We start from the raw sequence: 14,717 nt of genomic DNA on the forward strand, positions 1-14,717 counted from the left end.
TAAGGAAATGATACGATATGATTTGGGTTTTTAAGGAAATTAACTCTGGGAATACGAAGGACAATAAAGTGAAATGGTTTAGGGGAGAGTGGTGTGGGGAGACCCAAGAAGAGACTGTGGCAACCAAGAGTGAAGCCAGCTTTGATTTCTGACCCCTCTGAAGATTCTTTCCCAAAACTGCTGGGTTAAATTGAGCAGGGTTTCCTATGTGGCAAAATACAAGCTCAAAAACTATTCTCAATGCAGCAATTAAGTATTATAAATGCAGCAATTAAAAAACAAGTGAAACTCTGAGTCAGACAAAAACTCTAAATCAGTGATCTCAAATCCAAAGAGGTTTTTATAAATCCATAGTTCCAGGCTTCATCCCAGCCTTAAGATCTATATCTGTATTTTTAACCATCTCCCCTGGTGAATGCAGATGGGTGAGTCAAGTTTGGGAAAAGATGACTCTAGTCCCACGTATCACATTGCTGTGTGAGCAGGAATGAGGTCTGGTTTGAAAGAATATCCCAAATGCCGCGCACAAAAGTTATTATAGCTCCTGGCACATGGTAAGGACTCAACTTTCGTCAAATCCCCAATTACAAGCTTGTGACTCAAATGGATGTCTGCCTTGCATACCTTTGAGACTCAGAGATTATTAGGATTGAGTTTTAAATTCCACTGCCGTCAGCAGCACTGTTGGACTTCTTCCCTACTTATGTGGGTACAAAAATAAAAAAATTTAAAAAAAAACATTGACCAGAGAATTTTAATCTCTTACATGTCTTAAAGTAGCAAACAAGGTCTTATTGTTTCATGTTGGATTGAATGTTGGTTCAGAAACTACTTACTAAGATGTTAACGGCTTACAAAATACACTCCAGTGTCTACCTCACTCCATTCCAATATGATTAATTATATGTACATGCATTACATTATATATTATGTGATCTTAACAGGAAAAGCCCTTGTGTTTCCTGACTTGCAGGTTTGGGGCATGCCTAACATCTTGTTAACTATAATTTTCCTTCATCAATAAATTTACAGATTCTTAGTATTCATTTGGAAAAAAGAACCAAATCACAATTGCTGAGTAGAAAGCAGAAATTATACCATGTATACATGCAATTATAATGATAAATGAAAATATTTCCAGTGTTGTATCTATAGGGCATTGTATTTGTCCAGAAATATCAACCGTAGAAGTGGTAAGAAGTTCCTTTACTTAAATCAATTGAAAATTACCCAGCAAAACCTTCTGAAAGACTTATTTCCTCACCAAACCAATAACCCAACAGCAGCATCCTGATTCTAACATCTACCATTGTACAAGCAACGTAAAATCATTCCGTAAATACAAAATAAGCTTATTACAAGCATAACAATAATAAACATGTTAATCTTCTAAAATAAAATATTTCACGATTCTGCCAAAAGTCATGTCTGAGATGAATTGAGTGAAGCCACTGTTTAAAACTCACACTGATAAAAATCTCTGTACTTTGGCAAAGACATAACAACCGCAGATGAATTCCTCCCTGTTTGATCTTGTAGACTCCCCTTTGTTTGACTGGAGGCATCAGTCAGCTGTGGAAGGGTAAATGGCAGTGAGTAGGGCTGCATGGAGACACACCCTGTAATTGCCAGAGGCTGTGCTTTTAATGAACCAAAAGAAACCTAGTAGTTAGGCAGGACTCCGCGGACACCACATTCTGACTCCCCAAACTGAGACAAGTCTTCTACTACCTTCCTTTCATCCCCTCACACCACCACACTACCCTACAGATCACTAGCTCTGGGACCATTTTACTACTGCATGAAGTGCTTCGTTCCTTTGCTTTCCTTTGCATGTTCTGTTATATGCATAAATAACAAAATTTTATTTTGCAGAAGAGGCTCTATCCCATTAATGCTAATGAAATAGTTCAAGGAGCCAAAATTCTTCCTTGGGTTTCCAGGCAAAATGGCAAAAACATTGTAGAAGGTGAGAGTAACATAATGGAATCCTGGCATTTCAGAGATAGAAGGGGGTCTGCAGTCAGCATTTACTCAACCTCTATTGTGTACCAGGACAGCTAGACATGTTACAAAATTATCTCACTTAATACTCAGAACAGCTCTGTGAGTAGAAACCATTTTCCCCATTTTATACTTGAGAAGACAAATTTTAAAATGAGGCAAGTTGAAAAAATTAACTGGTGGCAGATCCAGCATTACAGTCCAAGGCTATTTCTCAAGCGCAAAGCTCTTTTCACCAATACCATGCAATTCCTGGAATGCTTACCAACGTTGACGGCACTGTTTTCAATCATGGATAAAACTGCAATGCAATTAGGTTTTGTGGCTCCATCTCCCCCCATCAGCCCGGGTGACCTCAAGTGGAGGGATCCTGTATTACCTATCTTTGTCTCTCTGACCTCACTCTGTGCCTGGTAAGTGCTAAAAGCATCTGCTGAATGAATGAATCTGTTCTCTTCATCATCTCATGTACCTTCTGCCTCTACAAGAATACATTATTTGTGGGTACCGGGCCAGTCACATGAAAAATTTTTTTTTCTGGTTGTATTTTGTGATTTTCTTTATTTACATTTTCCCTAGGGACCAATTTGGAAAAGAAAATCTCCAGTTACAAATAATTTGGGTCATCTCATTTTTCAATTTTATTAGGGACATAGGGCATAAATTTGCATTACCAAACTTTAGGGTACAACAGCACCTCCCACCCCATAGTGTCTTAAGACTTAGAATTGTCTGTGCATTCCAAAAGACACCCTCACTCACTAATTTCCACCCACATACCTATATATTCTGCTCATATTTTCATCAGTAGAACTCTTCAGAGTGGTAGCAAACATTTTCTTCCCTCAGATACTATGATTACATTATTCAGCACTGCCAGAACAAAAGGCACTCAGATTAATTTTGCCAAACTATGAAAGTAATTTTTCATGTGAAAATACAGTTCTATGGCCAGGTAGTTTACAATGTAAATCTTTTCTCTGCTGCAATAGACTGTTAGGTGAATTCGCTTTGGAACCTTGTGTTTGAAATACCACAAAGAAATTAAGGTGTAATAGACTAAGCATTAAGATGGCTCTGTCTCATGGATTCAGAGGCAAACTGTAGCATTTCTCATCCTTATACATCAATAGATTCTACTTCCAAACATAAGAACCTTTATTGGCTTGAAAACAATTTTTGCATTAATATTAAGGAATATTACTTTTATTAAAAATCTCTTGGAGGGTTGCCGATTGAATTTGAACATCAAATATAATAACACAGTATCTCCCAGGCACTACATATGTGGGTTTTAAAGTTAGACAGGTTTAGTTTCAGATCTCAGGTCTGCAACTAACTAGCTATGAGCTTAGGAAGTCACTCAGCTACTCTGGGCCTTGAATATAAACCTCAAAGGGTAACTTGAGCAACAGTGATTATACCCTCCAAGCATTTATCACAGTATCTTGCACAACATGGTATTTGCTCAATAAAAGATAAACTCCCAAAACAGATGGTGGAAACAAGTATTCCCACAGTCTTCCTCTCGTTAAGAGCACCAAAAACCTTCTTTTGGTTATATCTAATGGGTATATTTCAGTTCTTAAAAACAAAAAAAATACAATTCTGTGGCTAGGTACTTTATAATGTACTTATAAAATACTAATCAACTTTAAAAAAAAAAGCAAGTGTCAAATAGCAACTTGGAAACTGAAAAGAACATTGTTAGATAAGGATTCTCAAAACATTCAAATTGCTGATGGAAATAATTACTGTGAGGAAGAATCATGTTCCAATCATACATTTTATCAATATACACATCATGTATGCATGTTTTCTACAAACTTCAACAAAGTGACCCTAAAACAATTAATAGTTAACCTTTATAAAGGCCTAAATATATACAGATTAGGAAAATGAAATAAACATACTCTCTCATGGAATATTTAAAATAAAAATGCCTCACATAAAACTGCAAAAATATAACCGAAAAGAATATGGAGAAATAAGTCTTAATGAACTTCCTGAATAGGATTTTGTGACTCTAACATCAAAACAAAGCTAAGCTCTGAGCTGGAGTATATGTCTGAATTGTCATAAATCAGGTTCTTTCCATTCATTGGTAATGGTTTCAGGAAGTTGCCAAACAACAGAAAAGATCAACTTTTGCACTCACGAGCTTGCCTTACTTTGCAAAATAAAGATTTAAATTAGCATATATAATATTAAGGACTGTGTTTTTGCAAAAGGTAACTTGGATGGCTAAGATATAAACACAGCCAACAGGGAAACAACCTTCATTTCAGGAAATGTTGATGATTTCTTCCAAAAAGTTCCCCTCTATTGGTATTAAATCTACTGGTATTAAATTCAGTTTCTAACATCAAGCCAAGCTGTCAAGGAAGGAAAGTTTGGCGCTTGCACCCAACTGACCTTAACTACACTCGATGTTTGAAAAGAATACTTGCATCAAAATAGAGCAAACCCACAGAAGGAGATAACCCACCATTAAATGGTGGAAGAAATGATGTATGGGATCACTAGACATTTTACTGATTGAGTGATATCCCAGCAATAGTACCCACAAGAGGGAAAGCTCCTTACGGGTAGGACACTGGGTCTTGGTTATCATTTTATTTATGTAAAACTTAGCACTGTCCTAGCACAAGGCAGTCACACAGTGATAAATGTTATCACTTTGAATAATGCCTCTTTATGGGAATATAACACTGTATTGTTATCAAGGTATTTTCACACACATTAATCTTATTTGACCCTGCAACAACCCTGTTGAACTCTGCAGAGAGGAAATTAAGTCTCCAGGAGATTAAGTAATTCGTACAAGGTCATAAATGTAGAAAGGAGTGTGCTGACATGAAAATGCAGGTTTTCTTTATGTAGATACATCTTTTCTTTCCTCCAAAACAACCTTCCCCATTACTCACTCCCCACTCCCCACCACAGTTAAGATCCCAAGTGTCTACATCACAAAATTATACTAATTCAGAACAAGCCACCTTTTAATCTAAGGTAATTTTGGAAAGATAGCGAAAGACTGTTATTTAAATCTAAATATTTAAATGATCACAGTACTTTTTACCATTCTAATTTTAAAAATCCAACTCAAATGTTGTCGTATGGGATCATCGAGAATTAAACTTCTAAGTGTATCTATGCAATAAAATGTAATGGTCATTTTTTACTATAGAGCTCACAGAAATAAAGAAGAAACACGTGTAACCTTCAGCAGCCCTTAACTTGCTTCTGGTTCCAGTTATCTAATGAGAGGGCAGGAGGATAGGGCTTTCTTGTACCACCTCATGGGAATAAATGAAATCCTGTGTGTAAGAACCTGGAAAATGTAAGAGGGAGAGACAAGATAACGGCTAGGCATGAATGTGTTTTTAAATCAATTTCATCTCTCAGGGCTTATAAAAAACTCACTGCAATCTCTACAGCCACTGCCTAGCTAACCCACTCCCCCAGCCTTTCCTCTCATCTTTATCTAATACGTATGATGAATATTGCAATTCTTCACATTATTTCCTTTTTCTGGGTATTTGAGTTCCAAGCCCAGAAGCAAAGTGAGAGAGGACACCATCATAGAGGCTTTTTTGACACTGGATTTTCATGAAAGTGACACTCATAAGCAGCTGGGGCTAAGAATGACACCAGCAAGTGAACCTATTTCAGGATTGACACAAGTCTAATGTTTTCCATTCAACCACGTGACCTCGGTTGACTTCAAGGGGCAGTATATTTGTGAACCAATTTTGCTAGCCACTGTTCTTTTACTCCCGCTGAAGGTGTTTTGAGTGTTCTGAGGCCTAATAACATCTATGAACTATAGGACCTGCTATTTGTCGGTGGGTCTAAAACCAAAAGCCCTTTAGGTTCTTAAAGGTTCAGATGGGAGATTCTTTTATCTATGTCTTGAAAGCTCCAATAAAGAGAACTAAAATATAACACATGACCAGTGAACTGAGGGGAACAGAAGACCTTTATCCAAGTCTCTTGCACATTCTCTTAAAAGTAACCAGGGAAGAAAGTGAGAAAAAAACCCTCAGTTCTAATGAGCACTTAATGTTTAGCACCAAAGACTTATTTTGAGAATGCCTCCAAAAAGTGGCAGAGGTCTTTAACCACTCAACTGCCAGAAAAAGTATGCCTTTCTTATATATCAGCAGAATAACTGAACAGTGTTTGAAAATCATGAATGTGGCCTTTTGAATCCCCAAATTATAAAAGGATATTTTCTTTGACCTTCCCTCATTACAGATCTGTAACAAGGACACTGCTTTGTTCAGGCGACTCCGGACACATTGCGGTACACGCTTCTGCAAAAACACGTCCCACATTAAATTAAGTTAGAGGTGGTATTTGAAAAATAAATAAATAAAGGCGTTCCAATTCACTGCAAATGGTACAGGAGGCCTGTAAGTGGGAAGCTTGCAAGAGAAGGACTTCTTTTAGAAAGATGTTTTACAGGACTTTTTCTGCATCATTAACTCTTCTGGAATCCCGAACATAACATGGTGAATTTCCCTAAAAAAAGTAGCTACTGTTTAATTTTGAATCACTTCAAAGGGCCATAGTGGAAGGAATCAAAGAAAACCAGAGAGACCAGTAGATGTGAAAATCACCAAGGAAAAAAATCATGAAATTTCTAACAGATTTTGAACATCTACTGAAAGTACTACTGATTATTTTGCTAATACAGTGTTTTACTGTTCCGTGCCACTGAAGTAAGTCTCTGTATTCATCTGAACACAGGATATTTTTATTACAATATTTGTGTCATAGCTCTTTAAAAAAAGGAACATATTTAAAACCTTGAAAAGAATCTCTGTATTAAAATGGTTCTCGGTGGCTCTGTGTGTGTGTTGCCTTAAAAAGACACTTAACTGCAGGTCACTTATGGCTGAAACAAGTAAAAAACACTGATAGTTCCACTCTATCCCCAATCAATATGTAGTTTTAGAAGAAAGATATAATTTTACAAAAGCAAAGCATATTTGAAGAGTGGGGATAGATAAGGAAGTTGGCTAAGATATTATAATGGTTGTCTTACTTTACTAACAATAATAATTGGTCTAAAAAACGTCTTTTGCATTAAACCTGCCCAAGGGAAAAGAAAGAAAACCTCCTAAAAATTCCATATCCCTAAAAACCACTACTTCAAAAAACCATCTGGAAAATGTCAAATAATGGTATCTGCCTACCTAAGAAATTCAGTAAATTTTGTCTTCAATTACCATTCAGAATAATCAACTAAACCTGAAATTTCTATTTGCAAATGCTCAGAAGACAAAGCTGGATTAGGAAGCAGATTTTAAAAGTCTCCTTAAAAGGGACCATCTGTTTATAGACACCCTTCTCATACCACACCATGTCCTTGATCTCTACCATAAGTTCACAGTAGAAGCACAGCTGAATTTAAAGACATACACACAGTGCTACTCTGAAAGTCTAGTTACCACGTATATGTTCTGAGCTTGTCTCAAGTTTCCCTTGTTATGTAAGCACTTAGGGGCAATAAAATTTCACTTACATTCAGCAGCGTTGTGAGTCTCAAAACATTAGTCTACCTGACTGTACAAGCTTTTTATTGGAAGTGGATAGCACTGGTGTTTTATTTATGTTTATCACATTGTCAATGCTATATGGAATAACCATTTAGCAACCTATTATCCCATAATATATTTATTGCAACTGTTAAATATCATTACCCATACTGAACTCTGTATTAGAAAAGTTAAGAATGAAAACCTAAATATTCTTATGAGAGGGAAGAAAAACAACGAGTATTCTCTTCTTGCAGATAGAGGTCACTAATGGACTGAATTTGAATCACTGTGGTAGAAACCACAAGGTTATTAAAGTAATCTAGTGAAAAATGAACTTGAATTGAAATTAAAGTAAAGCTACCAAAAGATGATTACCCAGAAAGGTCTGACCTGAATAGAAATATATTACATCACCTTGACCTTTATCTAGTCTTTTAAACAGAGAAAAAAATCCAAAGCAGCTCGACACCCTTGCTGTTTTGTAACTTCAGACACTGCTGACTGCAGAAGCAGCAATTCTCTCTCACAAAATACAAAGCTAAAAAGTCAAACTATGTTCACTACAGAAAAAGGCTTCTGGAGTTGTACATACTTGAGCCTTTCTTGAAACTACAGCTTCAAACTGGAAAGATATAAGGTGCTTTAGGGAGATAGGTCTAAATCCTAAATCAAACTCCCCAGTAAGCCAGAATATACATGTAACCAGTATCAGAGGATGTTCAAATTAGATCCAGTTGGTCAAAGTCAAACTTGAATAAGATCACATCATCTGAAACATAACATACAGGAAAGACCAGGACTGACTTGGAGAACAGCGGACAGCTCACCATGCTGTCATTCGGAAATTTACTTTCTTCTGTTAAAAGAATGCCCTGGAATTTCTAATACTGCAATGAAACTACTGAAGTGTTAAGACTCGGGCATTTTTTTAAAACCAGCATCCCTTCCACGCAGGGTTTATAATAGGTCCTGCTATAGTTCAGCCAGCCCAACTCTTTTTTACAATTTTTTTGTACCTACTGGCAGAGACATAGAATAATGTTTGAAATTTCGTCTTCCAGCCTCCTCCAGTCACAGATATTTGCAGCTCAGCACGACAGTACGATGTTGCACTGTCATTCGTGATTGTTAAAAATCCTTAAATAGTTTAATCCAACTCTGTTTAGAGCTTTTGAGAAAGGGAGGAAGAAAAGGAGTTTTTTTCAGGAACAATAAACATTGTGGAGAAGTAAGCAACTTTTCATGGTATGCGTATTACCCAAAGATTGATTTTCTTCTAATATGGTGGCCTGCAGATCATATGTATCTGGCACAGGCTGCTTAGTGATTTAAAAAAAAAAAAAAAAAAAAAAAAAAATCCAGTTCTAACACTTAAGAAACTGACCTAAAATTTTACTTTCATACTGGGAACAACCAAATATATATCCCTGGACAAATGCCAACCTGCATTTTATTTATCTCAAAATGTGTTGGGGATCGTTTCATTGGAGATTTAATAAGGGCATATCTGTTAAACCCAAAGACAATATGGGGTCTGATATGGAAGCTAGTCTTCTATTAGCTTTGAGCCCGGAGAAGTTAGACATAATAAATTTAGCAATGACCCTGTAAGCAAGTGGACATGCCCCACAGCTCCCTAAAACCTTCTGATTAAAAAGCCTCTCAGCTGAATGAGGAGCAGTAGCTTCCATTTATTAGAGACTTTGCATAGTAAATGCAGCATGTAAGGAAATCTAATCAGCATCTTGCACTCCTGTGCAAGCATTTACACGGATTTGTGCCTTGCACTTGATTAGCTTACTGTAAGCTTTACAGGAGATTCTATCCTCCAAAATTAATCAAAAGCTCTTGGAGGCTGATTTCCACTGACAAGAAATGATGGCAAGATGAGTTTCCAGGTGAAAAAATAATGACGTAAAGATGATAGGGACAGTAAACTCAAAACACAATTGGGGAAAACCGGGAGCTGGGGAGTTGGGGCTGGAATATTTTGGGGGTGAAAAGCGGCAGCAATTTTCCCAGTTAGCCTAAGTAAGGCTGTTCCAGATACGTGACCGTCTTCTCTTGGCTGCCCCGCTTCAGTGTGCACACGCGGCCACTCATTCCCCGGCTGCACGGCGCATCAGGCCACCGAGGAAAAACCTGCCTCTGTCCACGCCCCTCACCCCCAAACACGCACACACACATGCATATATGCGGACATTCATTGCAATTTCTCGTCACCAATGGCTAACGCGTTGCATCTCAACCTTCGATGAAAATGTGACTCCCACAGTTCCTATTTTATGACGCCAGAAGGTGGAGGGGCGACTCTGTGGATGTCAGAAGGGGAGAGGATAAAATTTTCAACCCACAGATTTGCTCTCCTGCACCAGCTAAATGGAGTGAGCAAATGGGAGTGAGTTCAAGTCATTTTTAAGAGATGTTACATATGGGTGAGAGTGAAGGATTGAGAGTGGGTGGTCAGAGGCAGACATGCCATGCATCATTTTCCTGAATTCAAAAATACATTCCAAATTTCCAAAGAGTTATAAGATGAAGTACCAGCTGGGGGCCGAACGTTCTCATCCATTCCCGGGGTATCCGCCTCCCCGCCCAGATGCCCACCGGACGCAGAGAGGCACAACGAGCCCCTCAAGAATGCATCTGCCGGCGCTCAGTGCCCACCCCGGGATCTTAAACTTCTCCCTCTTACTTTCAGCTCAGAGCCGGCCAACATCAGGAAAGGGAAAGGGAGGAAGCAGGAGCCCAGCGGAGGGCCTGGAGAGAGAAGGTTGGGAGTGCACGTTACCTGCTGAGATTCCCGAGGTATCCTTCCAGCCCAGGTGGTAATTCCGCTCAGCGCCTCGCCCTCCCCCAGATCCAAACTTTTGCTGGGTCCTCTGGGTGGCGTTAACGGAGGCGGCGGCGGAGGCTGCTGGAGCAGGGCCCCGTCGCCCGCAGTGAAGGGGCGCAGGGGTGCGGAGGCCGGAGCCTCAGAGCGCTGCGCGCCTCCCCGCAGCCGGCTGGTGCCCCGATGCCCCGCTTGCTCTCGCCTTCCTCCCTTACGGAGCCGCGGCATCGTCTTCCCCCGTCCTCCGCCACCTCCGCCTCCAGGGCTCGGGCATGCCACTTTCTCTTGGCTCCTGCCGCCTCGTCCCCTGCCTACTCTCTTCTGCCTCCGCCTCTTCCCCAAACCGGCGAGCCCTGGAAAGAGCGGGGGTGAGCCGGGAAGAGGGTGGAAAGCGCCCCCCGCAGCACGGAGGCTCCTCAGGAGGCGGTGGCGAAGAATACCGGGAGGCGGCCCGCGAGACCGACCTGCGCGCCTTGGCCGCGCGTGAGGACCTCGCGGAGCCCGGCGCGCCGCGCTGCGCCGGGGAAGGCGCGGGGCTTGCTCCAAGTCCTGCGCGGATTCCGCACGGGTCGCGCCGCTGCTCAGACCACACTGATGCCTCAATGCGACACGGGCCGGCTAATGTAGGCGCCGCAATCCCCACTCCCACCCATCCTGACACCCCCGGGAGATGTTTACAGTAATGAATTCGCGGGATCGCCTCCGCCGCTCCCGCGCTCCTCCTCTCCCTCGGTCCCTCGCGCTCTGGCGCGCTCCTCTCCTCGAGCCCTCTTTCTCTCCCTCCCTCCTGGAGTCCCTCCCACATTTCTGGTTTAAAGAATGCTTGGGAGGCGCGGTTGCAACCCAAAGCTTTCCAAGAGGCAAAGTCAGACTCTGCTTTTAACCCTGTCCTCCCTGAAGAGTTGCAGAGCTACAAGACTAACCCCGCGAATGCCACTCTGACCCTGAACGCCTTTCCCTCTCTACTCTGCACCCCTTTCCCACCTTTTAGGGATAATGACACCATCTGAACGCTGAGGGTTGATCTCACACACACACACACACACACACACACACACACACACACACACGCCGCCTGCCCAGGGCTGTCCTTCCAATAGAGCGGATCTGTTACTTAGACACTAAGAAATGATCGAAACGTGAGATTAGGAAGTAAAAATATGAGAAGCCTCTCAACCAAAATGGCGTTATTTAAAAGCGGGCAACCGTGGTGATGTGTCCCTCACCTATCACCAGTTCCCTGATTCTCGGACCTTCTTAAATTAACTTTAATTGGTAGAATAATCCCAAATTTAATATGATTATTTTAAACACCCCATTTTCTCCCTTAAAGCTGGCTGTTGGAAAGAGTATTAAATTTCCTCATAGATTGCGGCGGCCTCAGCCTCAAAGATTTACGAATCAGGCTCCATAGCTAAAGAAGCCTGATTTGTAAACAGTCAACATTTCTACTTCGCAATCTCTTTGCAAAGGTTACAGTAATAGAAGAAAACCAGACGCCTATCTCTTTCTTTAGGAAAAAAAAAAAAAAAAAAAGGAAGAGAAAGTTAGGAAGGGAGGGAGGGAGGGAGGGGGGAGGAGGAAGGGAAAAAGAAAGAGAGAAAACGAAAGATTTTGGTTTTCTCCTCTCATTTCATTGCCGCTCCTCCTGCCTCCAGTAAGTTGTCATGTTTTAACAAGTCCGGAGAGCAGCTGAATCTGAACTGAAGAGGGAGAGCGAGCCCGCGCCAAACGCTGGGCTGCGCTACGACACGCCGTCGGTGGGCCACGCGAGAAGCAACCGGCGAGCTTGAAAGTAGCCAAGGATTAACTCCCGGGGGATCCGCTAGGCTATCCCAGCAGAAGAGATGGGCAGGGGTACTGCCCGCGCCTGACTCGGGAAGATTTCCGGACGCGCCCCGAGCGCGATCGCACTCTGGGCCCTCAGCTGAAAGCTTGAATCACTTGGCACCACTTCCCCGATTGTTTTTATTTCCTTCGCATCCCTGTTGTGTCTACCGCCCGTATGTATTTGAGGGCCTAATTCTTGCTAAGACGACTTGGAGAAACGCCCGATTTGTCTACCAAGCACAAACCATGCACGGATCCACCCAGACGCACGCCCGCGCCGAGACGACGCTGACATACGCGTTCACACGCGCGCACACACTTACACACGAGCGCACACATGCACACTCACTCCCCAGGTTCGTGCGCGCGGGTCGCTGCTCTTATTGCTTTATGCAAAGGCAGCTAAGAAAATGCTTTTACAAATAACTTAGTCCGCCTTCTCCTCAGACTCAGTTGTGACTAATAAATATCCGGGGAGGGGATGCGGTTGGGGTGCCCTAATAGGAGGGTGGCAGACAGTGAATGCGTGCCATCTTGCTGGGAGGTTCCAGGAGCAAAGCGCCAGCGACGACAGCAGTGGTGGTCTGGCTGCTACCAACAGCCGCCGTAGGCCGGAAACTCTAGCGCCCCGCGAGTTTCCCTGGTGCCAAGAGTGAATCCAACATCCGGAGTGAACCTCTTCCCGTCTGGCTCCCTTACATTACACAGCTTAGCTCCCCAACCTCAACTCGACATTGATCTTGGATCTGATTACACAAGAGAGGTGACCGCGCCAACGCTGAAAGCGCGAAGGCGAGCCCTGGATTGGTCAGGAAGGCGGAGGGGTCTTTCTTTGCCGTACTAAACCCCACCAGGACGTGGTGGCAGCTGGCGAGGCCCTGATTCCGCCACCCTCGCGGCTTTGCCCGGCCCTCCACGCCTGGGGGCGTTATCAGCTTCCTCCAGGCGCCGCAAGCACGCGGCGCAATGAACGAAATCCCAACTCAACCTTCTGCACTTCCGCGTCCCTGCCGCCCGCACCCGCACTTCAGGAAGGCGCGCTGGCCGTAGCTCAGCGCGACAGTCCCGGGAGGGCCAGCAGGGCTGGAGAGGCACTTGGTTTGGGGAAAAGCAAGCCGGGAATTCAAGGAAAATCAACTAGCACCAGACGCATCTTCTTGAAGACTAATAGATCCCGGATTGAGGGCAGGGGGCGAGCTGGTGGCTTTAGACGCAACCGCTTGATAACAGCGCGGGCGACAACGTGATATTAACAGCCGACGGGCTGGGCGGGGGTCGGGGGGGTGGAAATTACAGATTCAATCTGGGGAAGTGAGAAGCTAGATTCCGGCAAGTTTAGGGGCTCTGAAAAGCCCGAGTTAGGGATTGCTGCTCCTAGCAAACAAACAGATTTGCGTTTTTACCCAAACCTCAGTTATAAATCTCCTTAGAGGAATTGAATTAGAGGTGCAGGTAGACGTTCCTAAAACCGGGAGAGAGCTAAGCAGTCTGTTCTCTTTCCAGATAAAAGATAAAACCTAGTGAACCCCACTCGGATAACCAACCCTCTCTGGTTCAAAAAAAAAAAAACAAAAAAAAACAAAAAACCGTATCTTCCCACAGAGACCGCGTGGTGCCCGCGTAGCAGCAGCTCAGGCGGTTACTGAGAAACTTCAACTGGCACCGCAGTCCGTTTACCTGGCCGGGTCTCCTCGCAGTCAGCTCATCCGAATCCTACTGGGTCCGGGAGATGGAAAGGGAAGAAGCTGGCGCGGCAGCAACGGGGCTCCCGGGGCATGGTATTGTTTTAGGGGTCACCGCCGAGGTCCCTCCTGCCCATCGTTGAGAACTGCCACCCTGGTCCCGGGATTCGGTGATCACGGCAGCTGGCGCGGAGCCGCAGCCTCGGCGCTGCTTGACACCCGAGACAGAGCACGCCCTGGCGAGAGCAGCTCAGCGCCTCGGCGTGGAGATTGCGGCCGCTGATACTCTCTCCCGGCGCTCTTTCCTCCACGGTGACAGTGGAAGATGCCAAACTCGCAAGTGACGGCGACAGGTTTCGAACGTACAAGTACAAGGTACCCAGCCGGAGACAGTTTGCTGCTTTTCCCCTCCCCCTCCTTTCCCTCCCACTAGGGAGGGAACTAACTTAACCCTATGTGGGCCCTACACTCGCCGGAATCGACTAGGAAACCGCGGGCGGCTGCTCCTGGGGCGAGAGCTTTGTTCACGTGCGTTTTCCAGTGGGTGTGTTGCTGTCTGGGGGCACTCGCGTGGCAAGACGCCAGTGGCGGACTTCCAGCGCCAGGCTCAGAGATGAGAAGGAGCTCTAGCGTTTCATCCGGACCAGACCCAGCCCCCGGAATCTATTTTTTGCATCCAGTTACCGGATTTATTGAAGTTGCCAGCGAAGTTGGATTTTTATTTCTTTACTCCCCCCGCCCCCATCTTATTTCCTTTCCTTGCGGTGCTTTGTAGATTTGGAACTTTGCTCATTCTAACTCTACCTTTTAACTGTATTG

General features: G+C 43.5%; 1 protein-coding gene across 2 annotated transcripts in view; it reads right to left on the reverse strand.

Moving 5' to 3' along the window:
- The window catches only part of FLRT2 (fibronectin leucine rich transmembrane protein 2), a 98,706-nt gene extending 84,458 nt beyond the window's left edge, over positions 1-14,248 (reverse strand). Inside the window, exon 1 of one of the 2 annotated variants that reach the window (XM_037832138.1) lies at positions 13,894-14,248. The gene's annotated coding sequence lies outside the window, so the exon portion shown is untranslated. Of the gene's footprint in view, positions 1-10,344; positions 10,477-13,893 lie in introns of those variants that run through there. The other variant, XM_037832137.1, reaches the window with a different exon arrangement.
- Positions 14,249-14,717: the final 469 nt, after the last annotated feature.

This window comes from Choloepus didactylus, chromosome 4 (assembly GCF_015220235.1).
Source record: "Choloepus didactylus isolate mChoDid1 chromosome 4, mChoDid1.pri, whole genome shotgun sequence".
In the NCBI taxonomy this organism is placed as follows: Eukaryota; Metazoa; Chordata; class Mammalia; order Pilosa; family Megalonychidae; genus Choloepus; species Choloepus didactylus.